The sequence below is a fragment of the Triturus cristatus genome, chromosome 4_2 (genome assembly GCF_964204655.1).
Source record: "Triturus cristatus chromosome 4_2, aTriCri1.1, whole genome shotgun sequence".
In the NCBI taxonomy this organism is placed as follows: domain Eukaryota; kingdom Metazoa; phylum Chordata; class Amphibia; order Caudata; family Salamandridae; genus Triturus; species Triturus cristatus.
The window spans coordinates 195,138,810-195,152,632 of NC_140586.1; the positions used below are offsets into that span (position 1 = coordinate 195,138,810).

The 13,823-nt window shown below is 44.1% G+C and overlaps 1 protein-coding gene across 3 annotated transcripts in view; it reads right to left on the reverse strand.

Annotated features, from left to right (window-relative positions):
• LOC146833370 (suppressor of cytokine signaling 1-like) overlaps nucleotides 1–13,823 on the reverse strand; it is a 432,757-nt gene that overhangs the window by 91,928 nt on the left and 327,006 nt on the right. For all 3 annotated transcript variants that reach the window (XM_085601152.1, XM_085601151.1, XM_085601150.1), the window contains one exon: nucleotides 11,905–12,035. The gene's annotated coding sequence lies outside the window, so the exon portion shown is untranslated. The remainder of the gene's footprint in view (nucleotides 1–11,904; nucleotides 12,036–13,823) is intronic.

The following is a 13,823-nucleotide window of genomic DNA, read 5'->3' on the forward strand; positions in this document are numbered from 1 at the left end:
CTGTGTACCAGGGTCTTTTAATTTACGTGGTTGGGCATCCTTAAAAAACCCTCATATACGTACACTGGCGTTAGGCGGTATATCTTGATTCTCCGCCGTAGTGTATCGTGATAGCATGATCATTGGGCTTTTTATTGTCCAAATGCTAACCTCCCCATGGAGGAAGACCAACTGGTTGTACAGTAGTGGTCAGAGATAATGGAACGAGGGCGTGCTCGTGCTCTGTGAACTGTGGTGTTAAAATTCCTAAAGTCAAGTCCCGTGTCCTTTATTCTTGGGGTTCTTGACAGAGGGAAATTAAAAATGGTGTTCGTGCATGTGAATAAACTTGATTATTAGTTTTATGCACTGGTATGAATCTGTTGTTATCTGGTCAACATGTTTCAGCCCCATGCAGGGTCTAGAGGCTTTCGTCAGGACCGGAAGGTGAAATGGAGGGCTTAATTGGGCTCTCCACTATTTTTCTGGAGGTGGAGAAAAGTACTCACCACCTTCGATTTAAGGAAGTCAGACCGGTTGTATCTGTTCCTGTAAAGACAATCAAGGATTAAATGACAGCCTAACGTGATACTATACAATGCTAAAACGATATTCTCGTGCTTTATGCCCTGTTGACATCAATATCTTAAATCAATGGACTGCGTTGCTGTCGCGCCTTCTTTCATTACAGGGTGCATGCTTATTAAAAGGGGGGACTCACTACAAAAGGTTTTTGTGAACGCTATCTCGGTTCTCTTACTGGTGTGATTCTTCATTGTATTGAATAAGGTCGCTTAAGTGATGCGATTAGTCTATCGTTGTTATTCTCATAACTGCTCGTTTCCCTAAGGGAGAGCGAGCCGTCGTTGTTAGCTAATAGGTTTAGTATGTTGCGTCTCAAAATGAGATTGTAGGGTAATGGTAACAAACTGAAGGTTCGGTGCATTGTAAGCGTAAGGCTATGTGAACTGACGGCGTTGCCGTCTGCTGATTCAGCGTTACGAAGCCAAAAGCGAGAAGCAAACTGTCTGGGTCAATTACCTTGTTTCGCAAGTTGGACATCTTCATTCAGGGTGTCAGTCAGTTAGTTGAGTGCCAATTGCTGCATGAAATGGGAAAATATAAGGTTACTTATCTTAAAAGTTGTTACCGCGGTGTGGAGAGCTCGCCTCGCCGTCGCTTACCGGCTACTCTGGCAGAATAGCTTGTTCTGACTCTGACGTTCCCCTGGATTAACGTGCTCCCGGTTGGGCTCGTTTTTCATAGACCGGTTCTATGAAATTGAAGTAGGACTAGTCGATCTTGGTTGGCCTCGGGAGAGCACTTATGGTTGGCATAATAGTCTTTGCCGTATAAGTGTAATATGATGTGCGAATGTGAAGAAGAGATTCTCTATCGTATTTTCGCATCTTGAGTTGCGCCAAATTAGACAAGGATAATGGTGGCAGATGGTTTGGTTTGTTGAAGCTTCCCTTTCACGGGATGCATTGAGCGGTGTGCACAGTTAACATGATGAGCATCCTTAAGCATCTTGTATACCTTTGTTACTCAGGTTAGTGCCTCGGGGTTACCGAGAGACTTGTGTGTGTATAGATCACATCAGAGTGTACTTAATAGAATAGGTATTTCTGCAGTTAGATTATCATCCTTACTCTGAGTGAAGGTGATGTCTGTGATTCATAATGAGTCCATACATGGGGTCTTCTGTATAAGGGAATCACATTCGAGTATTTCACCTCTTTAGGGCGTGCCATGGTATGGTATCGTTCAGGCCCTCTTTATCTGTCTTAAGGCGGTGGACCCAGCGCTGTTCTTTTTCAAAGAGGGTGCGTTCCACATTATGGCCTTTGAACAGTTGGGTTTCCAAAACAACCCATTGCAGATCTTCTGCGGTATGTTTGGCTTCAATATAGTGTTTGCTCATTTGTGTTGTTGCTCTTTTACATGTGATGTTACTTCGATGTTCTATGATCCTTTGCTTGATTTTCCTGCACGTCATCCCTATGTATCTCAATCCACACGGGCAGACAATCATGTACACCACATGGGTGGTGTTGCAGTTTGTGTGGTGACGTAGTTCCCATTTTAGGTTTGGCAGTAGTTGTAGGGTCTTGGTCACTTTCGTGAGTTTGCAGACCGAGCAGTTTCCACAAGGGTAGTGTCCCACTATAGGATTCAGATTCCATACTGTAGTCAGGGTTTCTCTTGGAATAACATCTCTTGGTCTGGTGTGGACCAGAATGTCTTTGATGTTTTTGGTTCTCCTATGGGCAAATCTCGGTTTGGGCCATTTCAATGTGCTGGAGGTCAAGATTCCCCAGTTTTTATTGATAATTTTCTTCACTGCGTTCGATTCGGTGTTATAGGTTGTGACGCATGTGAGGAGATCTTTTGGTTCTTCTCTCTGCATCGTTGAAAGTAGGTTCTCTCTGGGCTGGTTACGGGCTCTCTTCTGGCATCTTTTTATGATCTTTGTAGGGTAGTCTCTCTTCTTGAGCTGATCCTCTAGACCTCTTGCTTGTTCTCTATAGTCATCTAGGTTACTACAGTTACGTTTTAAACGTAAGAATTGACTATAAGGTAGATTGTCTCGGAGGGGTCGGGGGTGGAAACTGTTATAGGAAAGAAAGCTGTTCCTTGCCGTGGGTTTGTAATAGGTTTTGGTGTGCAGTGTGCCGTTTTTGGAAAAGATGGTTACATCCAGGAAGTCCAGTTGTTTCTTGTCTGTTGTGGATGTGAACTTCAGACATTCGTCTCTGGTGTTTAACCATATTAGGAAATCATTGAGGGTTGATTGACTGTCTTCCCATATCATAAATACATCGTCTATGTAGCGGCGCCAGAACTTGATGCCCTGCTGGAATGGATTGATGGCGTTAAGTATGTGCTCTTGTTCAAAATTACTCACATACAGCCCTGCTACACTTGGAGCAAATGTGCTGCCCATCGAAGTTCCGTGGCACTGTCCAAAGATGGTTCCTTCGAATTCAAAATAATTTTCTGTGAGTGCTAGTCTGCAGCATTCTAACACGAAATGTCTTGGTGTTTTGTAGGTCCAGTTGCCTGTGAAAAGAATTTCTTCAAGGGTATCTAGAGTCTTCTGTTGGGGTAGGCTAGTGTAGAGACTCTCTACATCTAGACCTACCAGAAGCATGGTATGTTCATTGTAGACCTGTCCCTCAAGTAGATTGAGGAGATCACGGGTATCTTTTAGATAAGTTGGTGTCTTTTGTACCAAAGGTTTTAGGAATTGATCCGCAAACTGAGAGAGTGGTTCTAACACTGAACCAATTCCGGACACTATTGGGCGTCCTGGTGGTGGAATCCTGTTCTTATGAATCTTTGGCAGAGAATAAAAATACGGGGTTCTTGGTGATTTGGTTTTTAAAAACGCAGCTTCTTGGCTCGAAATCCATTGATTGATCTCTGCTTCATCCACCATTAATTCAATGGTTCTTTGTAGTCTTTTTGTAGGATCAGCAGGTAGTTTAACATAGAATCTTTCATTAGAGAGAAGATCAGTACATTGTTGTTGGTAACCTTGTCTGGTTAGTAGAACAATGGCTCCTCCTTTGTCCGCTGGTTTGATTATCAGGTTGTCGTTTTTGCGTAGATCGGCCATCGCTCTTTGTTCCCTCTTGGGAAGATTAATGTAGGGTCTCCTGTTCGTGGAACCTAGGTTGTCTGCTTGCTGCATTATGGCTTGTTCAAAAGCTTGTATCTCCACCGGAATTAGGTGCATTGGAGGGTTGAAGGTAGACTTTGGTCTCAGGTGTGTATCTCCTTCTTTAGGTTGTGTTTCCTTTTCTTTGAAAAAAGCCTTGAGTTTTACTTTTCTGCAGAATTCTGCTAGCTCACATTTCAATTTGAAGATGTCGAGTGTCGGAGTCGGAACAAATCCCAGGCCTTTATTTAGAACATTTTCTTGGTCTGGTGTCAGTGTGATTTCAGTCAGGTTGACTACCAGTGATTGGTCGTGCTGGTTCCTGGTTGGTCCTTGGTCATGCTCCGGGTGTGCATTTGTCTTTCTGGTTCGTTCCAGGTGACTGTTTTTCTTCTTCCTCTCTGGCGTCCAGGGCCTCTCCCTAAAAAAGAGGAGGGCTGCGGTTGCATATTCATCATCGTGCCCATGTGTGGTGGGCCTTGGAAATAGGGGTTCATCCATCCTTGATAATTAGGTACGTAGGGTTGGTAAATTGGTGGTGGATGTTCATAGTACCTGGGCATTTGCCAATTGTTGCCTCTCTGGCGGCGGTTCCTCCTATTTTGGCCTCTTCCTCTCCTTGAGGTTGTTCCTTCATCGCTACTCCAGTCAGAGTTGTTGTTAGAACTCTCTACTGAGGAGTCATCGTCTTCCCTGTCTTCAGGGGTAATGTAGTCCTCTCTTGAGTAGGGGTGCATCTTCTCTGTTGAGAATTTTTTTAGATCTTTATTTAATTTTTGAATTTTATTTTGAGTGATGTATTCCTTTGTTTCGTTCATTTCTTTATTTATTTCCTCAAGTTTTTTCTTGAAGACTGATATATGCACTGTTGTCTTGAGTTTGGCTTCACTGGTTTGTATGCTGATCGTCAGAGCTTCTACTAATCGTGTTGCTGTTTTGATGATTAGGACCAGATAGTCTCTGGTACACTTCCATGAAATGGACGACCAGTCTTTACGGAAGAGTATATCCTTCAAAAAAATGCGAGGAGCGTTCTGTACCCAAAGGCCTTTGGGTGCTGAGTTAGCGCGCAGGTATTCCTTCATTATGATGCCATGGATGGCTGTTCTCACTAGTTCTTTCTTGGTTTCTGTAAGTTCATCCCACTCATTGGTTTGTGTTAGTGTTTGTGCCAGGTCTCTGTCTTGTAACAGAGAAGATTCCGAAAGGATAGCGTTCACCTCTTCCTCTGTGTAGCTTAGTCCTTGCATTTCAGCCATGATCACCTTTATGTTCTCAAGCTGTTGTTTTACTACCCTTTTGTCCCAGTTCTGGTGTGAAATAGGGTTTGCAAGAAAATCCCACAGCTGTGCGCTGCTGATAACTGTAATATATCAATGGGGGGAGGGAAAAAGAAGCAGAGGTCCATTCGGCTTCCAGGGGTTAGTACAAAGATATCAGGGTGGGGGAATGGACCACTTGTCCTGTGTACCAGGGTCTTTTAATTTACGTGGTTGGGCATCCTTAAAAAACCCTCATATACGTACACTGGCGTTAGGCGGTATATCTTGATTCTCCGCCGTAGTGTATCGTGATAGCATGATCATTGGGCTTTTTATTGTCCAAATGCTAACCTCCCCATGGAGGAAGACCAACTGGTTGTACAGTAGTGGTCAGAGATAATGGAACGAGGGCGTGCTCGTGCTCTGTGAACTGTGGTGTTAAAATTCCTAAAGTCAAGTCCCGTGTCCTTTATTCTTGGGGTTCTTGACAGAGGGAAATTAAAAATGGTGTTCGTGCATGTGAATAAACTTGATTATTAGTTTTATGCACTGGTATGAATCTGTTGTTATCTGGTCAACATGTTTCAGCCCCATGCAGGGTCTAGAGGCTTTCGTCAGGACCGGAAGGTGAAATGGAGGGCTTAATTGGGCTCTCCACTATTTTTCTGGAGGTGGAGAAAAGTACTCACCACCTTCGATTTAAGGAAGTCAGACCGGTTGTATCTGTTCCTGTAAAGACAATCAAGGATTAAATGACAGCCTAACGTGATACTATACAATGCTAAAACGATATTCTCGTGCTTTATGCCCTGTTGACATCAATATCTTAAATCAATGGACTGCGTTGCTGTCGCGCCTTCTTTCATTACAGGGTGCATGCTTATTAAAAGGGGGGACTCACTACAAAAGGTTTTTGTGAACGCTATCTCGGTTCTCTTACTGGTGTGATTCTTCATTGTATTGAATAAGGTCGCTTAAGTGATGCGATTAGTCTATCGTTGTTATTCTCATAACTGCTCGTTTCCCTAAGGGAGAGCGAGCCGTCGTTGTTAGCTAATAGGTTTAGTATGTTGCGTCTCAAAATGAGATTGTAGGGTAATGGTAACAAACTGAAGGTTCGGTGCATTGTAAGCGTAAGGCTATGTGAACTGACGGCGTTGCCGTCTGCTGATTCAGCGTTACGAAGCCAAAAGCGAGAAGCAAACTGTCTGGGTCAATTACCTTGTTTCGCAAGTTGGACATCTTCATTCAGGGTGTCAGTCAGTTAGTTGAGTGCCAATTGCTGCATGAAATGGGAAAATATAAGGTTACTTATCTTAAAAGTTGTTACCGCGGTGTGGAGAGCTCGCCTCGCCGTCGCTTACCGGCTACTCTGGCAGAATAGCTTGTTCTGACTCTGACGTTCCCCTGGATTAACGTGCTCCCGGTTGGGCTCGTTTTTCATAGACCGGTTCTATGAAATTGAAGTAGGACTAGTCGATCTTGGTTGGCCTCGGGAGAGCACTTATGGTTGGCATAATAGTCTTTGCCGTATAAGTGTAATATGATGTGCGAATGTGAAGAAGAGATTCTCTATCGTATTTTCGCATCTTGAGTTGCGCCAAATTAGACAAGGATAATGGTGGCAGATGGTTTGGTTTGTTGAAGCTTCCCTTTCACGGGATGCATTGAGCGGTGTGCACAGTTAACATGATGAGCATCCTTAAGCATCTTGTATACCTTTGTTACTCAGGTTAGTGCCTCGGGGTTACCGAGAGACTTGTGTGTGTATAGATCACATCAGAGTGTACTTAATAGAATAGGTATTTCTGCAGTTAGATTATCATCCTTACTCTGAGTGAAGGTGATGTCTGTGATTCATAATGAGTCCATACATGGGGTCTTCTGTATAAGGGAATCACATTCGAGTATTTCACCTCTTTAGGGCGTGCCATGGTATGGTATCGTTCAGGCCCTCTTTATCTGTCTTAAGGCGGTGGACCCAGCGCTGTTCTTTTTCAAAGAGGGTGCGTTCCACATTATGGCCTTTGAACAGTTGGGTTTCCAAAACAACCCATTGCAGATCTTCTGCGGTATGTTTGGCTTCAATATAGTGTTTGCTCATTTGTGTTGTTGCTCTTTTACATGTGATGTTACTTCGATGTTCTATGATCCTTTGCTTGATTTTCCTGCACGTCATCCCTATGTATCTCAATCCACACGGGCAGACAATCATGTACACCACATGGGTGGTGTTGCAGTTTGTGTGGTGACGTAGTTCCCATTTTAGGTTTGGCAGTAGTTGTAGGGTCTTGGTCACTTTCGTGAGTTTGCAGACCGAGCAGTTTCCACAAGGGTAGTGTCCCACTATAGGATTCAGATTCCATACTGTAGTCAGGGTTTCTCTTGGAATAACATCTCTTGGTCTGGTGTGGACCAGAATGTCTTTGATGTTTTTGGTTCTCCTATGGGCAAATCTCGGTTTGGGCCATTTCAATGTGCTGGAGGTCAAGATTCCCCAGTTTTTATTGATAATTTTCTTCACTGCGTTCGATTCGGTGTTATAGGTTGTGACGCATGTGAGGAGATCTTTTGGTTCTTCTCTCTGCATCGTTGAAAGTAGGTTCTCTCTGGGCTGGTTACGGGCTCTCTTCTGGCATCTTTTTATGATCTTTGTAGGGTAGTCTCTCTTCTTGAGCTGATCCTCTAGACCTCTTGCTTGTTCTCTATAGTCATCTAGGTTACTACAGTTACGTTTTAAACGTAAGAATTGACTATAAGGTAGATTGTCTCGGAGGGGTCGGGGGTGGAAACTGTTATAGGAAAGAAAGCTGTTCCTTGCCGTGGGTTTGTAATAGGTTTTGGTGTGCAGTGTGCCGTTTTTGGAAAAGATGGTTACATCCAGGAAGTCCAGTTGTTTCTTGTCTGTTGTGGATGTGAACTTCAGACATTCGTCTCTGGTGTTTAACCATATTAGGAAATCATTGAGGGTTGATTGACTGTCTTCCCATATCATAAATACATCGTCTATGTAGCGGCGCCAGAACTTGATGCCCTGCTGGAATGGATTGATGGCGTTAAGTATGTGCTCTTGTTCAAAATTACTCACATACAGCCCTGCTACACTTGGAGCAAATGTGCTGCCCATCGAAGTTCCGTGGCACTGTCCAAAGATGGTTCCTTCGAATTCAAAATAATTTTCTGTGAGTGCTAGTCTGCAGCATTCTAACACGAAATGTCTTGGTGTTTTGTAGGTCCAGTTGCCTGTGAAAAGAATTTCTTCAAGGGTATCTAGAGTCTTCTGTTGGGGTAGGCTAGTGTAGAGACTCTCTACATCTAGACCTACCAGAAGCATGGTATGTTCATTGTAGACCTGTCCCTCAAGTAGATTGAGGAGATCACGGGTATCTTTTAGATAAGTTGGTGTCTTTTGTACCAAAGGTTTTAGGAATTGATCCGCAAACTGAGAGAGTGGTTCTAACACTGAACCAATTCCGGACACTATTGGGCGTCCTGGTGGTGGAATCCTGTTCTTATGAATCTTTGGCAGAGAATAAAAATACGGGGTTCTTGGTGATTTGGTTTTTAAAAACGCAGCTTCTTGGCTCGAAATCCATTGATTGATCTCTGCTTCATCCACCATTAATTCAATGGTTCTTTGTAGTCTTTTTGTAGGATCAGCAGGTAGTTTAACATAGAATCTTTCATTAGAGAGAAGATCAGTACATTGTTGTTGGTAACCTTGTCTGGTTAGTAGAACAATGGCTCCTCCTTTGTCCGCTGGTTTGATTATCAGGTTGTCGTTTTTGCGTAGATCGGCCATCGCTCTTTGTTCCCTCTTGGGAAGATTAATGTAGGGTCTCCTGTTCGTGGAACCTAGGTTGTCTGCTTGCTGCATTATGGCTTGTTCAAAAGCTTGTATCTCCACCGGAATTAGGTGCATTGGAGGGTTGAAGGTAGACTTTGGTCTCAGGTGTGTATCTCCTTCTTTAGGTTGTGTTTCCTTTTCTTTGAAAAAAGCCTTGAGTTTTACTTTTCTGCAGAATTCTGCTAGCTCACATTTCAATTTGAAGATGTCGAGTGTCGGAGTCGGAACAAATCCCAGGCCTTTATTTAGAACATTTTCTTGGTCTGGTGTCAGTGTGATTTCAGTCAGGTTGACTACCAGTGATTGGTCGTGCTGGTTCCTGGTTGGTCCTTGGTCATGCTCCGGGTGTGCATTTGTCTTTCTGGTTCGTTCCAGGTGACTGTTTTTCTTCTTCCTCTCTGGCGTCCAGGGCCTCTCCCTAAAAAAGAGGAGGGCTGCGGTTGCATATTCATCATCGTGCCCATGTGTGGTGGGCCTTGGAAATAGGGGTTCATCCATCCTTGATAATTAGGTACGTAGGGTTGGTAAATTGGTGGTGGATGTTCATAGTACCTGGGCATTTGCCAATTGTTGCCTCTCTGGCGGCGGTTCCTCCTATTTTGGCCTCTTCCTCTCCTTGAGGTTGTTCCTTCATCGCTACTCCAGTCAGAGTTGTTGTTAGAACTCTCTACTGAGGAGTCATCGTCTTCCCTGTCTTCAGGGGTAATGTAGTCCTCTCTTGAGTAGGGGTGCATCTTCTCTGTTGAGAATTTTTTTAGATCTTTATTTAATTTTTGAATTTTATTTTGAGTGATGTATTCCTTTGTTTCGTTCATTTCTTTATTTATTTCCTCAAGTTTTTTCTTGAAGACTGATATATGCACTGTTGTCTTGAGTTTGGCTTCACTGGTTTGTATGCTGATCGTCAGAGCTTCTACTAATCGTGTTGCTGTTTTGATGATTAGGACCAGATAGTCTCTGGTACACTTCCATGAAATGGACGACCAGTCTTTACGGAAGAGTATATCCTTCAAAAAAATGCGAGGAGCGTTCTGTACCCAAAGGCCTTTGGGTGCTGAGTTAGCGCGCAGGTATTCCTTCATTATGATGCCATGGATGGCTGTTCTCACTAGTTCTTTCTTGGTTTCTGTAAGTTCATCCCACTCATTGGTTTGTGTTAGTGTTTGTGCCAGGTCTCTGTCTTGTAACAGAGAAGATTCCGAAAGGATAGCGTTCACCTCTTCCTCTGTGTAGCTTAGTCCTTGCATTTCAGCCATGATCACCTTTATGTTGTTGGGTTGGTGTTGGGTTGGTGTTGGACAGATTAGTGTCCATGGGAGATAGGAGTTCTTTAGCGAAGGCATGGCAGGTCTTTGGGGTTCATGGAGGCTGCTGGCTGCAGGACGCGCCAGGTTCAGCTCGCAGGGCTTCAGCGCAGGAGACAGGCCGGTAGGGCTGGGGTCAAAGCAGTTGTCGTTGTCCTACTCTTCTGCAGTACGGCTCGTCGGTCCTTCTTCTTGTCATAACATTGAATCTGAAGAGGCAAGGTTCAGGGGAGCCCCTAAATACTAGATTTAGGGGCGTTACAGGGGTGTGGAGGCTGGGACCAATGGAGTCCCTTCCCTCGGGTGTCTACACCCCCTAGTATGCCACCCTCCAGTGGGAGGGGGGCATAGGTCTCTTGCTGATTGGAGGGGCCTCCCCCATTTCCAAGGTAGCGGAGACTGAAAGGTGGCCTTCGCTTTGCCTCCCCCACCTGAGGGGTGAGGTTGGCAAAGGTGGGCACACCTCTCTTCCTGGCTAGGTTTTCCCGCCGGTTCTCGTGCCCAATTGGGGGTCAGAACCAGTGGGAACCAGTTGCTGAGAGCAGCAAAAAGCTGGGGGCACCTAACAAAGGCTGCAGGCCTCTGAAGCTCCCCCTTCGAGGACCCTGCCCATCCTGGGGGAGGAGGCATGACACCTCTGCCCAGGATGGGCTTTGTTTCCAGAATCAGAGAGTGGGGGCTCTGCCCAGGAGTCCAGAAACCTGTCTGGTGGTGGCAGATGGCTGAGAGCCAGTCGGGAACCACACCAGGGCTGGTAATCTTTCAGGAGGCATCTTTAAGATCCCCTCTGAGTGCACTTTTCATTAAATCTCACACTGGCATCAGTGTGGCTTTAATGTGCAGGGAAGTTTGATTACAAACTTTGCAGACTTCAGTAAAGCCATCATGAAGCTGTGGAGTTTGTGTTGACAAACTCCCAGCCCATGCATTCAAAACAGCTTCACTGCACTTACAATGCCTGTGAATGGCACTGACACTGTAGGGGCATATTGCTCTTGCAGCTATGCCCTCAGCTGGGTATGGTGCACCCTGCCTTTACGGCTGTAAGGCCTGTTCGAGGGGTGCCTTACCCATGCCACAGGCAATGTTGGTGGTCATGGCACATGTCGACTCTTTAATTTGGTCTGCACCAAAACACCCAGTCTGCATTGGCAGGGTGGGGGTGTTAAGGTGAGGGGTCTCTGAGAGTGGCATAATACATGCTGCGGCCCTCGGAGGCCTTTCTCTGGCTACCATGCCCTTGGTACCATAGGTACACCTTACAAGGGACTTAAAGGTGGGCCAGAGTTGTGCCAATTGTATTAACAAAGTACAGTTTAGGGAAAAGAACACCGGCCCTGGGAACCTGATTGGCAGGGACCCAGGGCACACTCAGTCCAAGTGCATCAGAAATCTGGCAAAAAGTGTGTGGAGGGGTGACTGCCACAGAAACCAACTTTCCTACACCATCTTCATAAAATATCTTAAGGCACAGAGAAGGACATCTGAATTGTAGTCTTTGCTTAGTGCCCAAGCAGCAAAGGTTGCTGCGAGCCAGAGACTGTTGCAGTAGTCCAACTTGGAGTGAATACAGGTGGCAACCAGAAAGGCATGAGGGTATTTAGATAGGAATAACAAAGTCATCTTTAATACTTGGAGCAATTAGAAACAATAATTAACCACTGAGTCCACTTAAAATATATAATTGGTTGTCAAAGTATACTCTGAGGGATTTCATGGTAACTGCAGCAAGAAGGATTTTCCATGTATGTTGAGCAGAGTGTAGTATCCCAACACTCACATTTTACCAATCATAAGCAGCTCCGAACGGCTGGAGTTAAGTTCACCGCATTAATTGCTGACACTTACCCCTTAGGAGCTTCTCTGCGTTTGGGGCACTTTGAGCTTAAGGCTTGGTAACTTCTTTGCCCAAAAAGACATCCTATTTAGCCCAAATGCTGAGGATTCCAAAGATATACAGGGTCAGTGGATTCCCCGACCTAGAGGGAACAGAGACAATAGTCAAAATAATGAAAAAAAAAAAAAATTTTTGGGTGCGGGGGAGCACTGTGAAAGAAAACATTTTTCTAAAAATGTAATCAATAACAGGTCTGCTGTGTTACGATCACAGGTAGCCCATTTTCAGGAACAATCAGAGTTGTAAAAAAATCTTTTTTCCATCTTTCTGAGTGGTACTTGTTTTTTTCCTATTTTTTATGGTTTTTACCCACCTTGAAATTTGTAGTGGAAACTGGTTTGAAACCTACGGGTGAACCCAAAAACGTATATATTTCTAAGAAAAATCCCTAAATTCGTCACGGTTCATGTTTAGACAGCCCATGGTTTCAAGAAGAAACTAGGTATTGAAAGGAAAAATAATGAAAAAATAGAAATTGATGACAAAATTTTCACCTGCACTTTTTTGCCCCGATAGCTGATTTACAAAAATAAGATATCATTATGTCCTTAGTTGCAGGAATACGTAGTGTATGTTGGTTGTCAAAAAACACGCAATACCCAGAGCCAATAACAGAACTGCAGACTCTAATGATTTTGGATTGTGTACCGACCATGCATCAATTCACATGGTAAAATTTAATGAATGAAAAATGGGTTTGAATGAAGAACAATAGTTACTTACCTGTAATCTGTGGTTCTCCAGTATTGGTGTCTTTCATAGATTCACATGCCTGAATCATTCCCCGTCGTCGGAGTGGGAGTCCCACGGTACATAAAAAAGCAATAATTATGCATATACCAAACAAAAAACCCTGGTAACCTGAACCAGGAAGTAAAGTAGCCTAAGCTACCAGGGAAAAAACTTCCACAGCTATGACTATCACTGTCATTATATACAGTCCAAACTGCATCCAATCAGGCGACAGCACCCACCAGAATGTTCTCCTCAGAGGCTCAGGCTGTCAGATTTTCTCGCACAGGAGTGAAGTAATATACCATAACCTAAAAAGCCTCTGAGGGGAGGTGGGCGGGTTGAATGTGAATCTATGAAAGACACCAATACTGGAGAACCACAGATTACAGGTAAGTAACTATTGTTCTTCTCCAGTATTTGGGGTGTCTTTCATAGATTCACATGCCTGAATCAGAGTAGATAGCAGTACATAACCTTATGCTCATAAGACGCCACTTTTTATATATATATATATATATATATATATATATATATATATATATATATATATATAGACCATATACATTATGAAACAGTATGTATAACCATACAGAAATACACATGTGTTTCAATTTATGCAAAACAATTTCACATCACAAAAAGCGTCTTATAAAAGCATAGCGGAGGAGGGAGAAAAGAGGCTCACCTTATTTGAAAAGATTACGTAGAACAGCTTGTCCCACTGAACCATCCGCAGCACTTGCAGCTTCCAAACAGTAGTGTCTGGTAAACGTATGGCAGCTGGACCATGTTGCCGCTTTACAGATCTGGTGAAGAGGCACACCGGCGAAAAGAGCTGTAGATGACGAGATTGCTCTCGTAGAGTGTGCTCTTGAGGTCGCTTGTAGTGGTCTTCCAGCCTGATCATGGCATAAACAAATTGCAGCTGAGATCCAACGAGCTATGGTTGGCTTTGATACTGAATGGCCTTGACGTGGTCTGCCATAAGCTACCAAGAGCTTGTCCGATTTGCGCAGCGGTGCTGTACGTTGTAAGTAAAACTTCAGACATCTCTTGATGTCTAGGGAATGCAAGGCCCTTTCTGCAGCTGTTTGCGGATTTGGAAAGAAAGTTTTCAAAACTATGGGTTCATTAA